Raw genomic sequence first — 22691 nt, 5'->3', positions numbered from 1 at the left:
CCTCCTTGGTTAAATTTATTATACATAATAAATTTATTAACTTATTCCTAGGTAGGTGTGCCTTAGTTGATTAAGTGACCAACTCTTGGTTTCATCTAGTTCTGGGATTGAGCCCTGCATTGGACTTTGCACTCAATAGAGGATCTGGTTGAGGATTCTCTCCATATCCCTACCCCCTGTGAGTGTATGTGCTCTCTCAAATAACTTTTAAAAATCTTTTAAGAAAATAAAATACATCAATCTTAAAAAATTTTATTCCTAAATATTTTATTCTTTCTGATGCTATTGTAAATGGAATTGTTTTCCTAATTTCATTTTTGAATAGTTTATTACTGGTATATAGAACACTATTGATTTTTGTATATTGACTTTGTATCCTGTAACTGTGCAGGACTCATTTATTGATTCTAGTAGTTTCTTAGTGGATTCCTTAGGATTTTCTACAAACAAGATTATGTCATTTGCAAATAGAGAAAGTTTTACTACTTCCCCTTTATGGGTGCCTTTTATTTAATTTTTTTCTTGTCTAGTTGTGGTGTTTAGAACTTCACGTTGGATAGAATTTATGTTGAATAGAGGTGGTAAGAGCAGAGAGCCTTGTCTTATTCTTGATATGAGGAGGAAAGCTTTCAGTCTTTCACCGTTGAGTGTGATGTTAGCTGTGGGATTTTCATAGATGTCCTTTATCAGGTTAAGGTTTCCTTCCATTCCTTAGTATTTTTTATCATGAAAGGGGTATTATGGGCCTTTTATGCCCATATTTATTCATTCTTGGTTTTGCTTCTTGGGAGAGAAAAATTTGTGGACTTGAAAAATTCTAGGAAAAGTATGTTAGATTGCATCAAGGGCAAGGATGCAGATAGGTCTCAAGAGTAACCGAAACCAGGGTTGGAAATGCTCTCTGCATTCTCTTGATGCAGAGAGATGTCTGAATTGCAGGAACACTGACCTCTGCTACATCCAACATTTACATCTTATGGGTTTCCACCGTAACAGAACATTTGGTTCTTAGTTCTACTTTTGACTTTAGCTTGCTGTAGATCAGTTGATTATCCTTGTACCAGTCAACCCGAAAGAAAAGGTAAATGCCTGCAGTTAGCCCAGCATGGGCCAGGTGTCCCCTCTAGACAAACTTGCTGTGGCTTGGAGAATGCACTTCACTTGTTCCCCTACAGCTGTGTGCACAAGGGAATTTGTTCTTGGGCTGGATGTTGAAGACCTGATAACCCCTAAGTCTGCTCTGCTCTGCATATCTATCAGTATGCAATATGGTTGCTTCCTGTCTTTATTTTAGAGAGGATATTAGGTAAAGTAACTTCTAAGATAAGCTTGCCCTTATTTCTCTTAGACTTTATAAAAAATGAGTTAAGCAAAAAGTATAAGCTGCTTTCGGGCCTTTGATCTGTAACCCTGGCTTTTGCACCTGGTTTCCTTCTTGCACAGGATGTTACAGTCGAAGCTGAATGGGATTATGCAGTGCAGTTCATTTTAAAACATTTCTGTTCTATTGTATATATTTTGGAAGTAAGATTAAACTTTTTTGTTGTAACTCTACTGCCTTTTTAGTCATAAACTGAAATGATTAAGATTTGGTTTTACTGTAGTCAGCTGGGAATAATTCAGAACTAACTAAAAGCTCATGTTCTAACCATTTATTAAAGAAAAAGTTAGTATTGAGTACTTTCTTGGTGGTAGGCACTGCTCTAGGAGCAGTGATGATGGCACACTGAGGAGTATCAACTAGTCCCTTTTCTTACGAGGCTTGTAGCCTTAGGTTTTAGCTTTTAAGGTTTTAAGTGTTTCTCTAGTGGAACAGTGGTGTTGCACAAACTAGACAGAAGTGTTTGTGCTCCTGTATGCTTTCTGTAGTGTCCTGAAAACAGGTTTTCAGTTAGTGTGCTAAATCTTACTAGTAGGTAATAGCAGCTTAGATCTTCGTGTGGAGAAGTTAAGCCTTGGGGTGCTTGGTGGCACAGTCAGTTCAGCATCTGACTCTTGGTTTCATCTCAGGTCGTGATATTGAGCCCCGCTTTGGGGTCCGTGCTCAGCACAAGTCTGCTCAAGTTTCTTTCCCTCTCCTTTTGCCCCTCCCCCCATACTCACTCTTTCTCTCTTAAATACTTTTTTTTTTTTTTTTTTTTTTTTTAAGTTTGGGCTTGGTTAGAGAAGATTCTCAATTAGATTAGGAATACTTTTTCTAATGATTGAGAAAGGGGCAGCACCCCCTTTTGGTTTTAGAGAGATGATGACAGCTTGAACCAAAGTAGTGATGGTAGAAATGGCAAGAAGTAGACAGTACTTGGAATGTTCTAAGGTTAGCAAGGAGCACCTGGGTGGCTCACTTGGTTAAGCTTCTTGATTTTTGTCTCAGGTCATAATCTCAGGGTTGAGGGATTGAGCTCCACGTTGGGCTCTGCACTCAGCGTGGAGTCTGCTTGGGATTCTCTCTCTCTCACTCTTCCTCTGGTCCTCCCCCGCTCATGTGCATGTGTGCATGTTCTGGCTCTCTAAATAAGTAGGTAAATAAAATCTTTAAAAAATGGCATGACATGACTTGTTAATTGATTGGCTAGGTTTCTGGTTTGAGCAATGGGAATAGATGGTGTAAATGGGAAGCCACAGAAAGGTATAGAAAGAGGGGAAGGACCTGATCTGGTAGTTACCTTATGATAGTGTTGGCTGCTCTGTGGGAAATATATTAGGCTTGTGGGGGTAACAGTGATGGGAGTACAGGGATAGGTTACAGGGTTGTTGCTGTCAAGCCAAATGGGAGGTGAGAGTTGCCTGATCTAGGGGAAAGGCCGAAAGGAAGAAAAGTGGACAGAGTGGAGCTAGAATAAAAAATAATTGCTGGTGAATTGGACAAGAGGAGGACAGGAAAAGATGAGAGGGAAGGATCAAGGATGACTTCTAGGTCTCTATCATGAACTCTGCCAGTGGCAGCAGCATTTATTAAAATGAGGACTTTGGAGTATAGACGTGGGGAGAGCTAAATCAAGAGTTAGTGAGGAGGATTAAGAGTTCCATTTTGGACCTTTACATTGGAGATATTTTTATAAGCCATCTAAGGTGATAAGTAGACAAATGGCTGTAGTAGGCTTCAGAATTCAGAGGGAGAGGTGTGGAGTAGTTAGAAATTTGATGGGATTTGGAATAATATTTAAAGCCAAGAGTGGATAGAATCATCTAAGGGGAGAGGAGTCGGCAGTGGAGACTGAGCAAGAAAGAAGAGAGACTAGAAAGAAAATTTAAAAAACAAAAAAACTCTCTTTCTAAATAGAAGATTGACACAGGAAATGATTAGTTCACAAAAGAAAAAGGCAAATACGAAAGTTGAACAGTCCTAATGTTAGTCCTAAGATAATTTTTTTTTTGACCTAAAAGATTGGCAAAAAATGGAAGATCAGTTTATAATTAGTGTTTCAAAGGGAGGGTGCAGGAAAATGAGTACTCCTTTACCTGGTTGTGATAGGAATGAAATTGATTTAGCTTCTGGGGACTGGTTTATATAGAAAGATTCAGAATCTTGCTCAGTAGTTCCATTTTTAGAAATTTATCAAAAAGAAGTGCAAAGGAATTTGGATTTAAGTATAAAACTCCTAAAAGAAAATCTAGGGGTGTCTGGATGATGCATTTGGTTAAGCATTTGACTCTTGGTTTTGGCTCAGGTTGTGATCTCAAGGTGATGGGATCAAACCCCATGTAGGGTTCCACACTCAGTATGGAGTCTCCTTAAGACTCTTTCCCTCCCGCCACCATTCTACCCCCAGCATGTGTGCTCTCTCTCAAATCTTTTCTTTTTTTAAAAGATTTTATTTATTCACTTGACTAAGAGCACAAGCAGGGGGAGCAGGAGAGGAAGAGGGAGAAGCAGGCTCCCCTTTGAGGAGGGAGCCTAACCGGGGACTCAGTCTCAGGACCCTGTGATCATGACCTGAGCCAAAGGCAGATACTTAATCCACTGAGCCACCCAGGTACCCTTCAAATAAATCTTTAAAAAAGAAAAAGAAAAAAAAGAAAATGTAGGCAGTAAACTCTTGGTTATCAGCCTTAGCAATATTTTTCTGGATTGGTCTTCTCAGGCAAGAGGAACAAAAGCAAAAATAAACAGTTGAGATGATATCAAATTAAAAAGCTTTTGCACATTGAAGAAAACAATCAACAAAACAAAAAGGCAACCCGCTGAATGGGAGAAAAGATCTGTGAGTGATCTATCCAATATGGGGTCAGTAATCAAAATATATAAAGAATTCCTAAAACTCAATACCAGAAATACAAATAATCTGACTAAAAAATGGGCAGAGGACCTGAAGAGGCATTTTTGTATTACTAAGAGTTAGAATAAGTTACCCAAGTACATGTAGCTAGTTAAGTGCCAGAGCCTCTTTTTTTTAAAGCTAGTCTCCCAAATGTTTATTTATTATTATTATTTTTTTTTGAGGATTTATTTATTTGTTCATGAGAGACACACAGAGAGGCAGAGACATAGGCAGGAGAAGCAGGCTCCCTGTGGGGACCCCAATGTAGAATTCGATCCCAGGACCCCCGGGATCACCACCTGAGCCAAAGGCAGACACTCAACCACTGAGCCACCCAGGTGCCCTGGTTTTCTTTGAATGTGAAGGAACGGTAACTAAAATCCATTCCTTATTACAGAAATAAGCCCTTGAAGGCCACACTTCAAATATTAGATATTAAGCCACATAGACTCGGAGAAGTTAATATAATTTTTTTTAATAGACATGTCTTTGAACACAAAAATACTCAGTGGTATGATTTACCACAGGATTATATATATATATATATATATATATATATATTTTTTTTTTTTTTTTTAAATTTATGATAGTCACAGAGAGAGAGAGAGAGAGAGGCACAGAGACACAGGCAGAGGGAGAAGCAGGCTCCATGTGGGATTCAATCCCGGGTCTCCAGGATCGCGCCCTGGGCCAAAGGCAGGCGCCAAACTGCTGCGCCACCCAGGGTTCCCGGATTATATCTTTAATAACAGAATTTCACTCAAAATATTTCTTATTGGACATAATAAGCTTGATGATGCAAATAAAGGGAACCTGAAGATCCCCTCTCTTGCCTCCCTTCAAAGAATCTGTGATAACTTTTGTAAAACTAGAGCATTATAGAGAAGTAAGCAGTGAATGTCAAGTAGAATGTGCCAAAGCTTTTTCTAATCACTTTGCTCTAATAGTGCCAACCAAGACTTGCTCTAAAATGATAATAACTTGCGAAGTGTACAACTGCATTTAAATTAGAACATCTTAAAGAACGAGCTCAAAAGCTGGCTACAAGAATGTCCTTTTTGCCAGGCTGTAGTGTACAAAGCAGCAAATGCTTGCTAGGGATACCTAGTAGTATGAAAATGCAGTGTGAACTTTAATCCTGGCAACTTATTTTTTTACTTTGTGTGTATGGAAATATAGGTTTGTTTGTTTTGCAGAAAGTTTAAATTGAGTGTTTCAAATTTGTCAAAGAAATGGAATAAGAAGTCTTCCTTAGCATTTTTCTTTTCTCTCTGTTTAAACCCTCCCCCTCCTCCTTTTACATGCAAAACACTCACCCAGCTTTAGTGTCTAATAAAATATACCTAGATGGTTGAAATCCAAGTTTAAGTATTCAGAGTTAGTATTTCTTAACTTGTTTCATTCTTACTCTTAGAGCTTCTTGCCCCAGTTATTTACATTTAAAGTAGTTGACTTGTATTTTCTCGGGTAAAGTTGACCCATATAATAGTGGTCCTATTCTTTGATTCTCCTGTTGTAACTTCAAAGAGTATGAGTAAAAAGGCACCAAGGAAAGAGAATCTTGCTTTGTTGTTTGTATTAACTGTGAGCTAAGTTCTCCATGTGAACCTCTGTGCAGGATCTGTGGGCCTATCTGTGTAGGAGTGAATATTATCTATTTTACATTTTAAACACTGGATCAAGGTTTTGTAGATTAAATCTTTACTTGTAGATCCTGAATGATTATTAAGGCCCTGCTTTCTAGCACAGTTTCTCAATCATTTCTAGCCAGTGACACACTCACATGTCAGGCAACATGCATGTTAAGCAGTGATATTAAGGCAGAGTATATTAGATGTAAATGTGCTGGCTGTGTATGTGAGCTGGATTCCAGAGTGGAGTCCTCTGCCATCCAGTCTCCATGACCTGAAACAGGTTACTGCTCTGTGCCTCAGATAACTCACTTAAAGGTGTTCTCAGGGGATTGTATTACAATGAATTAGTTAATCTATGGAAAACACTTAGAATAATGCATTGTTCACAGAAAGCATATGCTTTTTTTTTTTTTTTTAGAGATACACAGTCATCAAGAAATAAGAGGAGAAAAGTATTCAGTGTCCTCTCCACTGAACTGTACACTTGAAAATATTTAAAATAGTAATTTTTATATTTTAAATTTTATGTATATTTTACCATAACTTTTTCAGAAGCAGTGTCATAATGCAAAGGCTCTTGAAGTTTTTCTTTATGCAAGTGTTCAGTCAGCAGGTAGTTTTGAGAACTTGCTCTCAGTGGACTCCAGGCCAATGTCAGGGTAGAAGGATGATAGGCACACAGACCCCTATTCTCTTGGTGTCCTATGGAGGGGAGAACAGGAGTCCTTGGATTGGGCAAAACAGGCTGTACCATGAGACTGAGCCCCAACCCATTCCTGCACTCTCTTTTTATGGGGTTGAATATAATGAGTGAGGTAAAAAGTGGGAGTTTGGGAACCACTTGTTTTTAAGAGTTGCTGAGAACCAGCTGTCTGGTATGTAGAGTTGGTGGGAGCTGTTGGCAAGATGTTGAGGAGAAACCCCTCCTGGCAGAGGGAAGGAAGAGCCCTTGGTCCTCAGTTCATTGCCAAAGCTCGTTGCCAGAGAGCACAGCATGACCATTCAGGAGCTAAACCAGTCATCTGGGTTCTGAGATGGTGATGGCTGGGACTGAAGTGGGAACTGGACTGCCATGGAGATAAAAAGTGACTGATTAAAAAAAAAAAAAAAAGTCACTGGTTCTATAAAGTGAACGTTTTGTTTTTCTTTTTTTCCTTTTTAAAAAAATTTTTTTGGGGGGCAGCCCCGGTGGCTCAGCGGTTTAGCACCGCCTTCAGCCCGGGGTGTGATCCTGGAGACTCGGAATCGAGTCCCACGTCAGGCTCCCTGCATGGAGCCTGCTTCTCTCTCTGCCTGTGTCTCTGCCCGCCCCCCCATGAATAAATAAATAAATCTTTGGAAAAAAAGTAAAATAAAAAGATTTATTTATTTATTTCAGAGGGTGAGAGCTTGTAGAGATGGGGGTGGATCTGTTCATGGAGGGGCAGAGGGCAAGAGAGAGAGAGAGACAAGCAGACTCTGCTGAGTGAGGAGCCAGACACAGGGCTCGATCTCATGACCCTGAGATCACAACCTGAGCTGAAACCAAGAGTCAGATGCTCATCCAACCGAGCCACCCAGGCGATACCATATTTTGTTTTTCTGTATACAGTTGTTACAGTGAGCTGTGGTAATAGGTTTGTAAAATTAAAGTCCTTGCATTGCTTGGATCAACTCTAGTTTGTAATGATGTATAAATGCTTCACTGGATTCTTTTTAACCATCATTTATGATTTTGGGGCCCCTGGGTGGTTCAGTTGGTTGAGTGACCCGCTCTTGGTTTCCGCTCAGGTCATGAACTCAGTCAGAATTGTGAGATTGAGCCTTGCATCTGGCTCTGTGCTCAGTACAGTGCCTTCTTGAGTTCTCTGCCTTTCCCTTTCCCTCTGCTCTTCTCCCTGTTCACGCTCTTTCTCTCTTTGTCTCTAAAATAAATAAATAAGTAAAATCTTAAAAACCCAATCATTTATTATTTTTTCATCTATATTAGAGAAACTAGCATGTAATTTTTTTCTCATGGTCTTCGATTATGGAAACAATCACAATGAATTCTTTCTGTATTTGTGACAATTTGCAAAAATGAGAATTCACTTTTGTGGGGATATTTAGCAAAAATTTCCTCTGTAGTACTGTTATGGTCTATTGTGCATGCTTGTGCACACATGCATGCATAACTATGTCTGTATGAGGGGTGAGGAGGGGCTTTTGACACCTAGTCTGTTTAAATGGTTGTGGTTTACTCTAGGTTGGTAATGGAATAGTCCATTTCCTTTAAATTTATAAGTTTAAGAATAGTGCATGCCACGTAGTAGGCATTCAATATGGACAGAATGAGTAAGTTAGTAAAAGTTATTGGAATATAGAGTTCATTATAATGTTATTAAAATGCCTTCTATATTTTTATTTGTGTCTAATTCTGTCAGATTTTTGAGAGTTGCTACATTTTGAAGATTTTTACCAATTATGATAGGCTTAAGTTTGCATTCTCACATAGCTTTCAAATATCTTGTATTCTACTTGATATATTTGCAATTTTTTTCTTTATTTTTCTTCATTTGTGAATATATCTCTGCACTTTGACATTTTATCATAAGTGTTCTACTTTGCTGAACTTACTGAACAATAAAATATTGTTTACTTTTGCATGGTGGCTCTAATATACAAGTTCCATGAACATTTTCCTGTTGGGAAGTATGATGGAGGCCACTGGATGAATGGTACAGTCCCTAAAATTTTAGAATCTATGAAGATGTGCTAAGATGCTGAATGCATTTTCATCAAGTCTGTATAAAAGATACTGAGAAACGAAGACTGGGTCTCAAAGAGATGGCATTAATTTCTGGCTTATGTGAGAATACACAAAATTAGCATGATTTTCTTAGAAAGGTAGTTCGCTTGGGACATTGATTCCCCAGTATTTCTTTTTTTTTTTTTTTTTTTAAGATTTTTATTTTTTTAATTTTTATTTATTTACGATAGTCACAGAGAGAGAGAGAGAGAGAGACAGAGACACAGGCAGAGGGAGAAGCAGGCTCCATGCACTGGGAGCCCGACATGGGATTGGATCCCGGGTCTCCAGGATCGTGCCCTGGGCCAAAGGCAGGCGCCAAACCGCTGCGCCACTCAAGGATCCCGATTCCCCAGTATTTCAAAATAACCATTCACATGGATCTGTTCTGCCGTTTTAAGTTTATTTATTTATATATCTTAAGTAATCTCCACACCCAGCATGGGGCTAGAACTCATGATCCAAGACCAAGAGTCCCACGCTCTTCCAGCTGAGCCAGCCAAGTGCCCCAGTTTTGTTCTTTTTGTGAGAGAAGTCTCCACTCATGTTTTGACTCCATCCCATCTTCCCCCACACTCCTCCCAAAGGGAGATATTCCAAGTCTTTTCACAACTCCCATCATTTCAGTTTGATTGCTCTGTGTGAGAGAATGATGGTTCCATTCCATTCCCAACAGTGTCCACAGTCTTCCACAGATTATTCACAAACCTGCTACCCTATCTGTTTCCCAGGCTGCTAGTTAGACATTATCATGTTAATGTCTTTCAGACATCTCATACTCAACATGTCTGAACCCAGAATATGTCCTCTTCTTTAAGCAGGCCAGTTGCCTCTTTATTCCGGGACTGGTATCAGGTGTGGTGGCAAGCACGAACTTCTGGGATGGGTTCTAGGCTTAGTTCTTTCAACCTGGGGTTTTTCATTTGTAAAATGGGGGTAATCATTGAATCTGTCTTACAGGATTGTGAGTGAGAATTAAATTATAAAATATGTAAAGTACCCAACATATAGAAAGCCCTTAAAAAGTATTAGCTTTTATTAATATATTATTTTTAAGACCCTGTTCCCAGATGTTCAGGCTCAGTTTCAGGTTCATCATCTCTTCTATTCATTTGTCTTTTCTTAAATTTTACTTCTGTAGCATCTCTCACATCTGTCTTATTTATTAAATGTGTGTGTATTTTATTTTTTTATTTATTTTTTATTTTTTAAAATTTTTATTTATTTATGATAGTCACAGAGAGAGAGAGAGGCAGAGACAGGCAGAGGGAGAAGCAGGCTCCATGCACCGGGAGCCCGACGTGGGATTCGATCCCAGGTCTCTGGGGATCGCACCCTGGGCCAAAGGCAGGCGCCAAACCGCTGCGCCACCCAGGGATCCCTGTGTGTGTATTTTAAAGTGTGTGTGTGTGTGTGTGTGTGTGTGTGTGTGTGTATTGGGTGTGTGTGTGTATATATATATTTTTTTTCTTTTTTTTTTTTTTTTTTTTAAGTAATCTCTATACCCAACATGGGGCTTGAACTCATGATCCCAAGATCAAGAGTTGTAGGCCCTACCAGGTGCCCCAAATCTGTCTTATTTTAGTGCCTATGTTCAGGCTCCCATTACCTTTCTGCTGCAGTCTATCCTAAGTGATCTCTGCTTTTGTCCTTTCTCTATTTCACTCTTTCTGCTACACTGTCATTTATAGCCTTAAAATCGATTAGATGTTACTCCCAGTTGCAAACTCTGAGTGACTTCCCACTGCATTTGCAATATCTCCCACTCTAATTGCTAAATTTTGAATCCTACCTGGGTTTTCAGTTTTATCATATGCTGCCATTTTGGTACATTCTAGATAATTCCAGTTGGTTGGTCAGTCCCCGAGCTCTTTTATGGAGCCTTGGTCACTCCCTTAGCCTGGAATTTCTTTCCTTCCCATGTTGTCTGGTGAAGTTTGATTGATTGAAGATTAATTCTCTAAAGCCCAAGAGGCCTCCTAAATTATATTAATTTTAATTTGTGGTTCTCCCACCCATACTCTTACAGCACTTGGTTTTTACTTGACTCTGGCCTGCCAAATTGTGTGAATCTGTTTTGCTAACTAGACAGGTCCAGGAAGACTTTCTTTCCTATGTTATATGGCATTGTCTTTGTTTATGGTTTCTTAATAAAGTTTGTTGAATTTTATAAAATACTACTAAATACTAAGGGCTAAAATACTGCTAACTAGGGGCACCTGGGTGGCTCAGTCAGTTAAGCATCTGCCTTCAGCTCAGGTCGTGATCTCAGGATCCTGGGATCAAGCCCCATGTCTGGCTCCCGATGGTCAGGGTGATGGGGGTGGGGGCAGTGGGGGTTCTGCTTCTCCCTCTTCTGCTCCCTGCTCATGCTCTCTGTCTTGCTCTTTCTATCTCAAATAAATAAATAAAATCTTAAAAAAAAATAAAATTCTGTTAACTAAATAACTAAAATAGTAATACCAGAGTTGTACAGAGATCTAGAATTGTGAACCTGAGGGTTATTTTTTCATGGAAAATAAATTGAAGAGAATGGCAGTGATGAAGATGTCTCTAGTTTTTATATCTCCAAAAGTCTTAGATTCAGATAGTTACAGAAAATTCCATATTCTTTCCCAAGTCTTGATGATAGTAAAGTTTAGTAGCTACTCTATTTGTTCAGAGGAACTGTATATTTAAATATCTAGTGTGTCATATATTCAAGAGGTAAATAATTCATGATAACCAGATAGACTTTCTATATATTTGATTAGAATCTATCACAGCTGTTTCCTGCTAATATAATTTGTTTTGTCTGTCTATATATCCATATATTTTTAAATTTATTTTTTAAGTTCACAGGACAAGCTTTCTGAAAGGTGCCTGGTGGTTTTGTCATTTGTTAGAGGGTATGAGAAGTTTTAGAGATTTTCTGCATTATGTTACTTATATGTTTCTATATTCGAAGAACTGGTATAGAGAAGTAATAATCAGTTCTTGGGGCTAATACACTTTTAGCTGCAGAGTTGCTTCAGTGTATGTAATAGCTTATATAATCTTTCAGAACTTGGGTTGAATACATTCAAAGCTTATTTTGAAATACAGGGAAGTCAGATTATTTTCTTAAACTCCTTAGGAAATAATTATTAATTATTGTAAAATAATTGTAAAATATTGTCTCTAGTATAGGTGATCCAGATGAGTTAGGAAGAAATATCTGTGAAAAAGGAAATATTTTCCACTAGTTTACTGTACAGTGGAGAAACATGGCAAACACTCCCTGCATTAACCGAATGGTCAAGTTTAACATCACCAATGATGTCATGTGGACTTCATGTACCCCTGATAAGATGTGATGAGAAGGGCATCTCACTTCTGTGGCATTCTTTCTGTAAACTCAAGTCTTGTCAAAAATATGAGAGTAACAGCTAAACACATTGAAGGATGCTTTACAAAATACCTGACAAGTACCCTTCAAAACTGTTAAGGTCAAAGAATAATAAAGACTAAGAAACCGTCACAGACTAGAGGAAAAGGAGATATAATGATAAATGTGTAATGTATCCTGGATTGGATCCTGGAACAAATAAGGACATTAATAGAAAAAGACAGGTGAGACCTGCCATTAAGTCTGGGATTTTGTTGATAGGACCATACCCATGTTGGTTTGTTTGTTTTGGCAAATGTACCACAGTAATATAAGATGGTAATACTATTACTATTAAGGAAAACTGAAAACTGAATGGGAACATTCTGTACTATCTTTGCAATTTTTTGGTAAATCTGAGATTTCAGAATAAAAAGTTTATTTAAGAAATAAAATAATACTTTCCAGTTTAGTTTTACAAATTTATTGAATGCCTGTTACATGCAAGGCAGTGTGCTCACTACTGCAGGAGATAGTGTGTAAGATACCTTCCCTGCCCCTGCCCATAAGGACTTGTTGTCCAGTTAGGGACTGAGACATGGATACAAAGCAGAACATGGTAGAGCCTGTGCTGAGTATGAACAAGGGGCATTGGGGTCTGAGATTTGGAGAGTGGGCATTAAATGAAGACTGGTGAATATCCCACACCTACCTGCCCTAATACACACGTTGGAGAGAGAGCATTTTGAGATGAACTTTGGGCAGTTCAGTTACCACAGGCATTGGAAAGGAAATCTGCGTTATACCAACCAGCCTGGACTCAGGGAGACCTGCTCTACCATTTACCAGCTCTATGACCTTGGGCAAGTTATTTAATATCTAAGTCTTTGTTTCTCATTTGTAACATAGGATTAGTAATTCCTATTTCAGAGGGCAGTTAATGAATATTAAATGGGTATGTATGTAGCTTAGCAAAGCATCTGTTACATATTAAGCTCTTAATGTTAACTGTTAGAGATAGTGGCTAATATTGTTGATGTGACACCATCAAGAAAGGTGTGGAGGCCCTGAAAGTAGAGAGTGGGGAAATAGTAGTATGTGTTTAGAAAGATGAATCAGGACCATATCGTAAGTGCTTTGATTTGTAACCTGAGCAATTTGAACTTTTTTGGTGGTTATGGGAAGTCCTTGAAGATTTTTGTATAGGGAGGAGTTAATGAGATTGAGTTTACAGTAAAGTTAAGATTAATATGTTAAAAGTGTGAGGGGAATATTGGGAGATTTTCACATGCACTGCTGCCTTCCCATTCACCTGATGAATTAGATTAGTGTCCCTCTAACTGAATTGTATGAAACGGGTAGCTCAGAATGCTCTGGGTGGTTAATGGTACCCTGTTAATGTTAACTTGGGCATCTCAAAAGCAAGGCCGCAAGTATAACAGTGGGTACATTTAATATGTCTTTCGTATGAGAAAAAGGTCATTGATATTTTTAGAGATATTGGCTCAGAACTTCTTTTGTAGGTGATGGTTTTGGTTTTGTTCCCCCCCCCCTTTTTTTTTCAGCAGTTTAAGCAGATAAGAGTTTAACAGTACTTTATTGACTTCCTGTGGAGCTTGTTGAAAGAAGTTCCGTTGTATCTATTTTTAAAGCTGATTACTGTGAACAGGGGATGCTGCTATTGAGTTATGAATGTCATCTCAGTATGCTCTCACTCAGCATTCTTTGGATGACACTAGTGTTTGCATATAAGCTTCTCAGAGTTCAAGGACTAGGAAAGCAGCATGGTTATCACTGAAATGGTACCAGTAAATGAAACACTTACAAGGATTGAATGTTTCACTATGCAACAGTATAATCCATTTATCATCATCCATAGGGGGCCTTTAGCCCACACTGTGGCTGAATGGCAAAAAATAGATTATCTCTGTGACCTCATTTTGGGGAATATTTTACAACTCCAAAATGATACTGTACAATGTTCTATAGCTTGTTTGTTAATCATTGGATTAAAAGTGTTAATCATTTTGAAATTTACCCATTGGGAAATATAATTTCATTGGGTCCACAAATATTAAAATAGATTTCTGCCTAAATTATTGGGATTTCCCCCCCAATGTTTTATTACAGAATTTTCATTCATACAGAAAAATTGAATTTTACACCAATTATATACCCCATCACTTTGATTCTGCAAGTAACTTGATTGTAAAAGGTAGGTTCTGCTTCTTTCTTGTTAAAAAGCAAAGAATTTCTTTCTGAGCTTTCTTTTTCTTTTTTTTTTTTTTAAGATTTTATTTATTTATTCATGAGAGAGAGAGAGGCAGACACACAGGCAGAGGGAGAAGCAGGCTCCATGCAGGGAGCCTGACGTGGGACTCGATCCTGGGTCTTCAGGACCAGGCCCTGGGTCGAAGGCAGGCGCTAAACCGCTGAGCCACCCAGGCTTCCTCTTTCTGAGCCCTTGAATCATTTTCACATGAGAGAGTATTTTTAAATGGCTGAGATGATTTTGGATGTTTCTGTGTTTTTTCTTCAGAAATGAGTGAAAGAATTCACCACACATTCTAGGATTTAGCAGATCCCTAATGTTGGAATAGATAACAGTATTTAATTTACCAGATCAGATGAACTTTTCAGTTGGGTTCATAAAATTGAACCAGGTGGGGTCATACAATTAACTGCTGTTCATTTAAATTCCATGAAACAGAAGTTCATTTAAATTTTTTGCAGGCAAAAATAAGACAAAGTCAGAGAGGGAGACAAACCAAAAGAGACTCTTAAGTCATAGGAAACAAACTGAGGGCTGCTGGAGGGGAGAGAGGTGGGGGGATGGGGTAACTGGGTGATTGGCCTGAAGGAGGGCACGTGATGGAATGAGCACTGGGTGTTTGTTTTTTTTTTAAGATTTTATTTTATTTATTCATGACAGACAGATAGAAAGAGGGGGGCAGAGACACAGGCAGAGGGAGAAGCAGGCTCCATGCAGGGAGCCCGACGTGGGACTCGATTCCGGGACTCGATTCCGGGTCTCCAGGATCGTGCCCCAGGCTGAAGGCGGCACCAAACTGCTGGGCCATCGGGGCTGCCCAGCACTGGGTGTTGTATGCAACTGATGAATCACTCTGAATTCTACCTCTGAAACTAATCATTTGATATATATTAATTAATCGAATTTAAGTTAAAAATAAAATGTTAAAAAGTAAAAACATTCTTTGTAGGCAGAAATAAAATCTTGTAAAAATTATTTCTATTAATTTCTACTCCTCCAACTTATAAAGATACATACTAGCTTGCTTTCTCTTGAGTCTTTCTTCTTAAATCCTTTTATGAAATTAAACTGCTCAAGTTAAGGTTTCTTTCCAGTTTCAAATCTGTGGAGTAGCATAAATTCGTAAATTTTTATTGATAGAGATCTTTAAGAGTCTTTGGTTCCAGCTGCTTTATATTATACCTCAGGGAGTGGCAGCCCAGAGAGGTTAAGTAACTACCCAAGGGCACAGTAAATTAGTGGGAGTTCAGGAAATACATTTTATTTTATTTATTTGTTTATTTTTAAGGGTTTTAATTTTATGTAATCTCTATCCCCAACTATGTGGGCTCAGACTCATAACTGCGAGATCCAGAGTCACATGCTCTACTGACTGAGCCCACTAGGCACCCCAGGAAATACATTTTAGATCTCTTGTCTTCTTAAGTATTATCACACATATTTTCAGATAACTTCTTTATAGAAAGAATAGACAGAGCATGCTTGTCAGTTATAGAATTTATCTCTATCAAAGTGGAGTTTCAAAAAAACCGGAATCTTAAGTGAGAATATCCTTATGAATACATTGGACCAGTTGTTTTATAAGTCATCCTTTTTCCCCTACACTATTCCAATCTCTTGAGGTTTTATTTCTTAACAGTCCTTTTCTTTCTTTCTTTCTTTCTTTCTTTCTTTCTTTCTTTCTTTCTTTCTTTCTTTCTTTCTCTCTCTCTCTCTCTCTCTCTCTCTCTCTCTTTCTTTCTTTCTTTCTTTCTTTCTTTCTTTCTTTCTTTCTTTCTTTTTTAGATTTTATTTGTTTGAGAGAGCAAGAGAAAGAACACAAGCAGGGGGAAAGGGGAGAGAGAGAGGGAGAGGCCGCCTTCCCCCTGAGCAGGGAGCCTCACATGGGGCTGGATCCCAGGACCCTGGGATTATGACCTGAGCTGAAGCTAGACAGACGCCCAACTGACTGAGCTGTCCAGGTGCCTCAACAGTCCTTTTCTTCATGATATTGTTGCTGTACTTCAAAGGGATGGAACATTCTCATTAAGTAAAACAGAGTGGTACTACTGTCAGTACTTGTCTTAAATGTTAATACATTTTAATAGAAAGGGTCAATTTATCTCCCCATGCTATGTTCTTTTTTCCATTTCCTCTTTCTCTGCAAAGAACTTATGTGGCCCTAAGTTACAAGATAGTTTGTTTTTCACTATTTTGTGCATTAGTAAGTTCATCAGCTGGATTCATTTGAAGAGGTTTCTGTTTACCTCATATTCATATAAAGGCTACTTTTTCCTGTTTTTTTTTTTTTTTTTTTTTTTAAAAACAACACACAGAGAGGCAGAGACACAGGCTCCATGCAGGGAGCTTGATGCGGCACTTGATCCCTGGACTCCAGGATCACGCCCTGGGCTGAAGGCAGGCACTAAACTGCTGAGCCAGGATCACGCCCTGGGCTGAAGGCAGGCACTAAACTGCTGAGCCACCCAGGGATCCCTAAAGGCTACTTTTCAACGCTGTCTTGTTTGATCTGTAGAAGTGGTGATTGCAATTCCTCTCAAGTTGTATTTATCTTTATACTCTAGAAGCTAAAACAGGAACTATAATAGCTTCTTTAATCTTTAATGTACCTATGTATTGGTGATGACATAGAAATCTTAGTCCCTATTAGCTGAAATTATACCCAGAAAATGTAAGTATTGTTTTAGGCCTGAGGTACAAAGGTATATTGGCTTTTAGAATAGGACCTGAGGGAGGGAGAAAAGAACTGACACTGGTCTTGAACTTCAGAAAAAAAACAAAAACAAACACAACAACTCTGACACTGCATACTGAATCAGCATTTGATTATGGGAAAGTTGTGAGCAAAGAGAAGAGAAAGATGGAAGCCATAGAGTAGAATTTGTGGTTACTTAGATGTAGATGTTTGGCTTTAAATGTGATAAAAAATACTGAGTTAAAGTGCCACTGCTGGAACTTAAGAAAGAAAAGTTTTGTCTTCAGGATATTTTTTAAAAAATGGAAGAGTTGTGTTCCTTTGTAGATCTCTGGAGAGTAGTTCAAACATACTGTATAAATTGAAGTAACTGCTGACAGAATTTTGCAAAGTATTGCTTACCTTGTTATTAGCCTAATATCCATCATACCTCATTGTTCTAAGATTACATGTTTAGACAGATTCTGCTGATTAAATTCAGTCCTCTACACTGCAGACACTCAGCTATAAGCCTATGGCCTTAAAGTGTTATTGAACAGAATTTCAACTCAGATCAGTTACAAAATGCTCTGACCCTGTGGGCTTTTATAGATGCTTAATTTCCTTTTAAGAAGTGTGATGCTTATGGTGCACATCTCTGGTGGTTTTCAGAAATGTAAGCTGGCTTTTTGGGGGAATGCATCCTTAAGCAGGGAAGTGTCTCAAATTGATTTTCAGTATCTATTTCAGTCAGCACTTTGAATTGCTCTTACAGACCTGGTACCATTATATCCTTGTGGTCAATAACTTTCACTTTTCTTGTGGCTTACTTCACATATTAAAATAGCTTTCTGTCCATTATTATATTGGTGTGTTTGTTTTATCTCTGATCCAGCATAATGCTGGACACTTGGTAGATCTGACTGGAAATTTTTTTTTTTTTTTTTTTTGGAAAATTATTTGAAAAGATGCCGACATGGCTCAAGTCATCCCAGACTCACTTGTCCCCACTTTAGACTTGGTTTAAGAATCAGCTCTCAGAAGTTCCTAAGACGGCAACCCTTCACAACTCTCTTCTCATAGGCTGCTTTGTTTTTCTTCAGAGCACTTTTCTCCCACCACCTGATGCTCTCCCATGGGAATGTAAATGCCATGAAACCAGGAATTTTGTTCACTGTTGTATCCATCCCTAGTGCTTAGCAAGCACATATTAGGCACTTGGTGTTTTCTTAAGGTATCATGAAGGTTAGAAATTGTGCCAGATGCCCTACAGGATAGAAATACACATTAGAAATGGATTTAGCTCTTGTGTACACAGATTACTCAAGTACAAGATGGGTTCAGATGGCCTGAGAACTTCAGCGAATATGCTGTGGGTATTTTATTGGTTTACTGCTTCTAGAAGGTTTCTTAGGAAATGACATTTAAGTTGCGTCTCATTTCAGACTGGGGAAACAGATAAGCAGAGGCTCAGAGATGGGAAAGTGAGTAAGGGTAATATGTATAAAAAAAGATGACATATTCAGTTTGGCTAGGAAATACTTGTGATGAAGTAAGAAATTAGAAAGGTAGGTTAGATCCAGATCAGTGGAAAGCCTTCTAATCAAAGCTGAGTTTGGATTTTGTCCCACTGGCACTTTGGAAATTGTTTTTTTCCCTCCTTAAAAGGCGTTATGTGTGGCATGATTGGATTGGCATAGGAGGAGACTAAAGACTGAAGTTTGTTATTATTATTATTATTAAATTTTTAAATTTTAATTCCAGTATGTTAGCAAACGGTGTTATATTAGTTCCGGGTGTACAGTGTGGTAATTTGACAGTTCTATACATGACTCAGTGCTCATTGTGATCAGTGGACTCTTAGTCCCCTTCTCCTATGTCCCCATTCCCCAACCCTCTCCCCTCTGGCAGCCATCAGTTCTCTAGAGTTAAGAGTCTGTTTCTTGGTTTGTGTGTCTTTTTTTTTTTTTTTTCCTTTGCTCATTTTTCCTTTGCTCATTTGTTTCTTAAATTCTATATATGAGAGAAATCATATGCTAGTTGTCTTTCTATGACTGACATCACTTAGCATTATTCTCTCTAGCTCCATCCGTGTTATTGCAAATGGCAAATTTTCATTCTTTTTATGGTTGAATTATATTCCATTGTATACCACATTTTCTTATCCATTCCTCTGGACACTTGGGCTGCTTCCATAGTTTGGCTATTGTAAATAATGTTGCTATAAACATAGGGATGCATGTATTCCTTTGAATTAGTGTTTTTATATTTTGGGCAGTAAATAACCAGAAGTGTGATGACTGGATTGTAGGGTGGTTCTATTTTTAACTTTTTTGAGGAACTTCTATACTGCTTTCCAAGTGGCTGCTCCAGTTCAGTTCCATTCAGCATCCTCAGCAACACTTATTTCTTATGTTGTTGATTTCAACCATTCTGACAGGTGTGAGGTAATATCTCCTGATGAGTGATATTGAGCATCTTTTCGTGTTTTTGGCCATCAGTATGGAAGACTGAAGTTTGAATTGTAGAGTAGGTGGGGGAAGTTAGCGAGGAACTTTTATTAGAATAATAATAAAATTTAAAGGTAGGAAGAGAAGAGTGGTCAGCAAATTAACAAATCCCATATGGAGAATAAGGAAAATGGAAGAAACCAAGATAACTCTAAGGTTTTGTGGCAAGTAGATAAATGGTGTCATCATTAAAGAGAACTTGAAGAAAGAACAGATTTGAGAAGCAAGATTAATTTAATTTTGAACATGTTGCTTTGAGGTGCTAGCATTTGAGTGGAGAAATGTGGTTGGCAGTTGGAGAGCTACCAGTGCTTAAGATTTGGGAATCTATTGCAGAGTAGTTTCTGAAGCTTGACATGAGAAAGAAGAGTCGAGAGTACATGGAGAAAGAAAATAGCAGAGAGCATATTCTTGGGAAATAGCTCTGTTAAGAGAATAGGAGGAGGAATGCCTGGGTGGCTTAGTGGTTGAGCATCTGCCTTTGGCTCAGGTCATTATCCCGGGGTTCTGGGATTTGAGTCCTGTATCATGCTCCCCACAGGGAGCCTGCTCTCCCTCTCCCTCCCTCTCCCCTTGTCTCTGCCTCTCTCTCTGTGACTCTCCTGAATAAATAAATAAAATCTTTAAAAAGGAGAGAAAGAATAGGAAAAGCCAGAGAAAGACAAAAGAACTAGTAGGAGAACCAAGAGAGGACAACATTAGAGAAACCAAAGAAAGGTATATTCAGGATGATGTTAGAATCCAGACAAAGCTCTGTGGTAACCTTAAGAGTGTGATATATATCTTTCTGATCATATCATACATTATTCTGCTATACAGTTTAGCATAGTTCTTTAAAAAAAAAAAATAGGGCAGCCCAGGTGGCTCAGTGGTTTGGCACCTGCCTTGAGCCCAGGGCCTGGCCTGCCTGATCCTGGAGACCTGGGATCGAGTCCCATGTCGGGCTCTCTGTGTGGAGTCTGCTTCTCCCTCTGCCTGTGTCTCTGCCTCTCTTTCTCTCTCTGTGTGTCTCATGAATAAATAAATAAAATACAAAAAAAAAAAAAACTAAGTTATTCTCCGTGCCTATTGTGGGGCTCAAAATCATGACCACCTAGGTCAAGAGTCTCATAGTCCACCTCCTGAGCAGTGAGGTGCCCCCTTCTGGATATATTCTTGATCTTTCCGTTTTTTGTTTCCTCTTGGATAAAATAGTAAAAGTTCTAACAAGCAATAATTGAAGGATCTCAAAGTACGAGGAGGAGGAGGACAATGGTTAAGGGAGCTTAGGGATTGGGAAGTGCTTGTCTTCTATCTCACACTTTTTTTTTTCTTCTATCTCACACTTGATCTACTTAGTATATGAATCGTTTTAGACTGTCTTCAAAGAATATCACTTTTGTAGGTGCTTTCCGAAAACAGGAAACTAGAAAGAGCAACTTGCTAAAGTGCAAGAAGACAAATCTTAAAAAACTGAAGGTGAGGGGGATCCCTGGGTGGCGCAGCGGTTTGGCGCCTGCCTTTGGCCCAGGGCGCGATCCTGGAGACCCGGGATCCAGTCCCACATCGGGCTCCTGGTGCATGGAGCCTGCTTCTCCCTCTGCCTGTGTCTCTGCCTCTTTCTCTCTCTCTCTGTGACTATCATAAATAAATAAAAATTAAAAAAAAAAAACAAAAACTGAAGGTGATTTGTTGAAAGCTGACTGGAAAAATTTCAGTAGCATTTTGCACAAGAGTCAGGGCTAGAAAGACTTGGTTACTTTGGTGCAACATTTTATATAGGAAAGACAAAGATGAGACAGATAGTGACTCTCCTGTATAACCTAAAAAAGAGAAGAATTTCTCCGTGAAAGAGAATTTTTAGAATTTGATCATGAATTGACTTGAAATTTTATAATCCACTTAAGAGAAGAATAGACTTGAAAACATAAATATTAATGATTAATGAAGGGGAAAGTAAGTATAGTTGGTAGCTGGTTTGGCATATAACCATATCTGAAGCATCTGTCTGTATTTTGCTCTGTGTGACAACACATTAAAGATAAGAAAGATAACTTGATTAAAGAATATACCTAAAAGAGACTTCATCTGATGTGTTAAGTTGGTACTATGTGGCATCTTTTTTTTTTCATTGTATTACAGTTGACACACAATATTACATTAATTTCAAGTGTACAACATAGTGATTTGATAACTACATTATTCTATGTGGAATCTTTATGAGGTTATCAGAATGAAGCTTGCTAATTGTTAAAGCATAGCAGCATATGTGCTTAGGTAGAAATTGTCACAGGGTTTGAATATATAGCCTTTCAGTTTTGGTATGGGAAGAGTTGTTTTGGTAAAAAACCCTCTTTTTTTTTTTTTTTTTAAATTTTTATTTATTTATGATAGTGAGAGAGAGAGAGAGAGAGAGAGAGAGAGGCAGAGACACACAGGCAGAGGGAGAAGCAGGCTCCATGCACCGGGAGCCCGACGTGGGATTCGATCCCGGGTCTCCAGGATCGCGCCCTGGGCCAAAGGCAGGCGCCAAACCGCTGCGCCACCCAGGGATCCCAAAAACCCTCTTTTTAAGGTCTGATTTAAGTGAAAGTACTTGTTAGGTCTGGATATTCAGATTGAGAATTATAATTTAAATTATTTTTTAATTTGGATAAATATTATAATTAGCTTTAAAATCCAGAATAGCTTATGCAAAGCGGAAATAATATATTTTGCGCTTTTTTTTTTTTTTTTTAAGATTTTATTTATTAGAGTGTGAGCTCGAGCTGGAAGGAAGGGCAGGGGAGAGGGAGAAGCAGGCTCCCTGCTGAGCAGGGACTTAAGGCTCCATCCCAAAAGCCTGGGATCATAACCTGAGCCAGAGGCAGATGCTTAACCAACGAGCCACCCAGGCACCCCAGTATATTTTGCTTTTTTAACATTTCCTTTCTTTTGTAAGTGAATGATTATGTCACCGTACACGTTTGTACTCTTATTTGTTGAGTCTTATATGTCATCCTCAAAAAGTAGATCTGTTCATGTTAATACTCAGAAGCATTAGGCCTGATTAATCTGAGATTAAAAGCCTTAAAACATATTACTGTTAAAGTTTTCCTGTTTACTATACATCGTTTTGAATGGAGGGAATAGGAGTGAACCTAGTGAATTCAAGTCTTCCCTCTGTTAAATCTGCATTTTTTATGTGATGTTAGACCAAAACCAGTTTCTGAAGCCCTTTTTTTGAACAAAGATAATATCACAGGGTAAT

General features: G+C 38.5%; 1 protein-coding gene across 3 annotated transcripts in view; it reads left to right on the top strand.

Annotated features, from left to right (window-relative positions):
* CBL (Cbl proto-oncogene) overlaps positions 1-22691 on the top strand; it is a 77594-nt gene that overhangs the window by 23700 nt on the left and 31203 nt on the right. The window lies entirely within an intron of this gene.

Source organism: Canis lupus, chromosome 5, assembly GCF_011100685.1.
Source record: "Canis lupus familiaris isolate Mischka breed German Shepherd chromosome 5, alternate assembly UU_Cfam_GSD_1.0, whole genome shotgun sequence".
NCBI lineage: Eukaryota > Metazoa > Chordata > Mammalia > Carnivora > Canidae > Canis > Canis lupus.
Note: the sequence above shows the minus strand (reverse complement) of the source record. Positions and strands in the feature narration are given on the sequence as shown.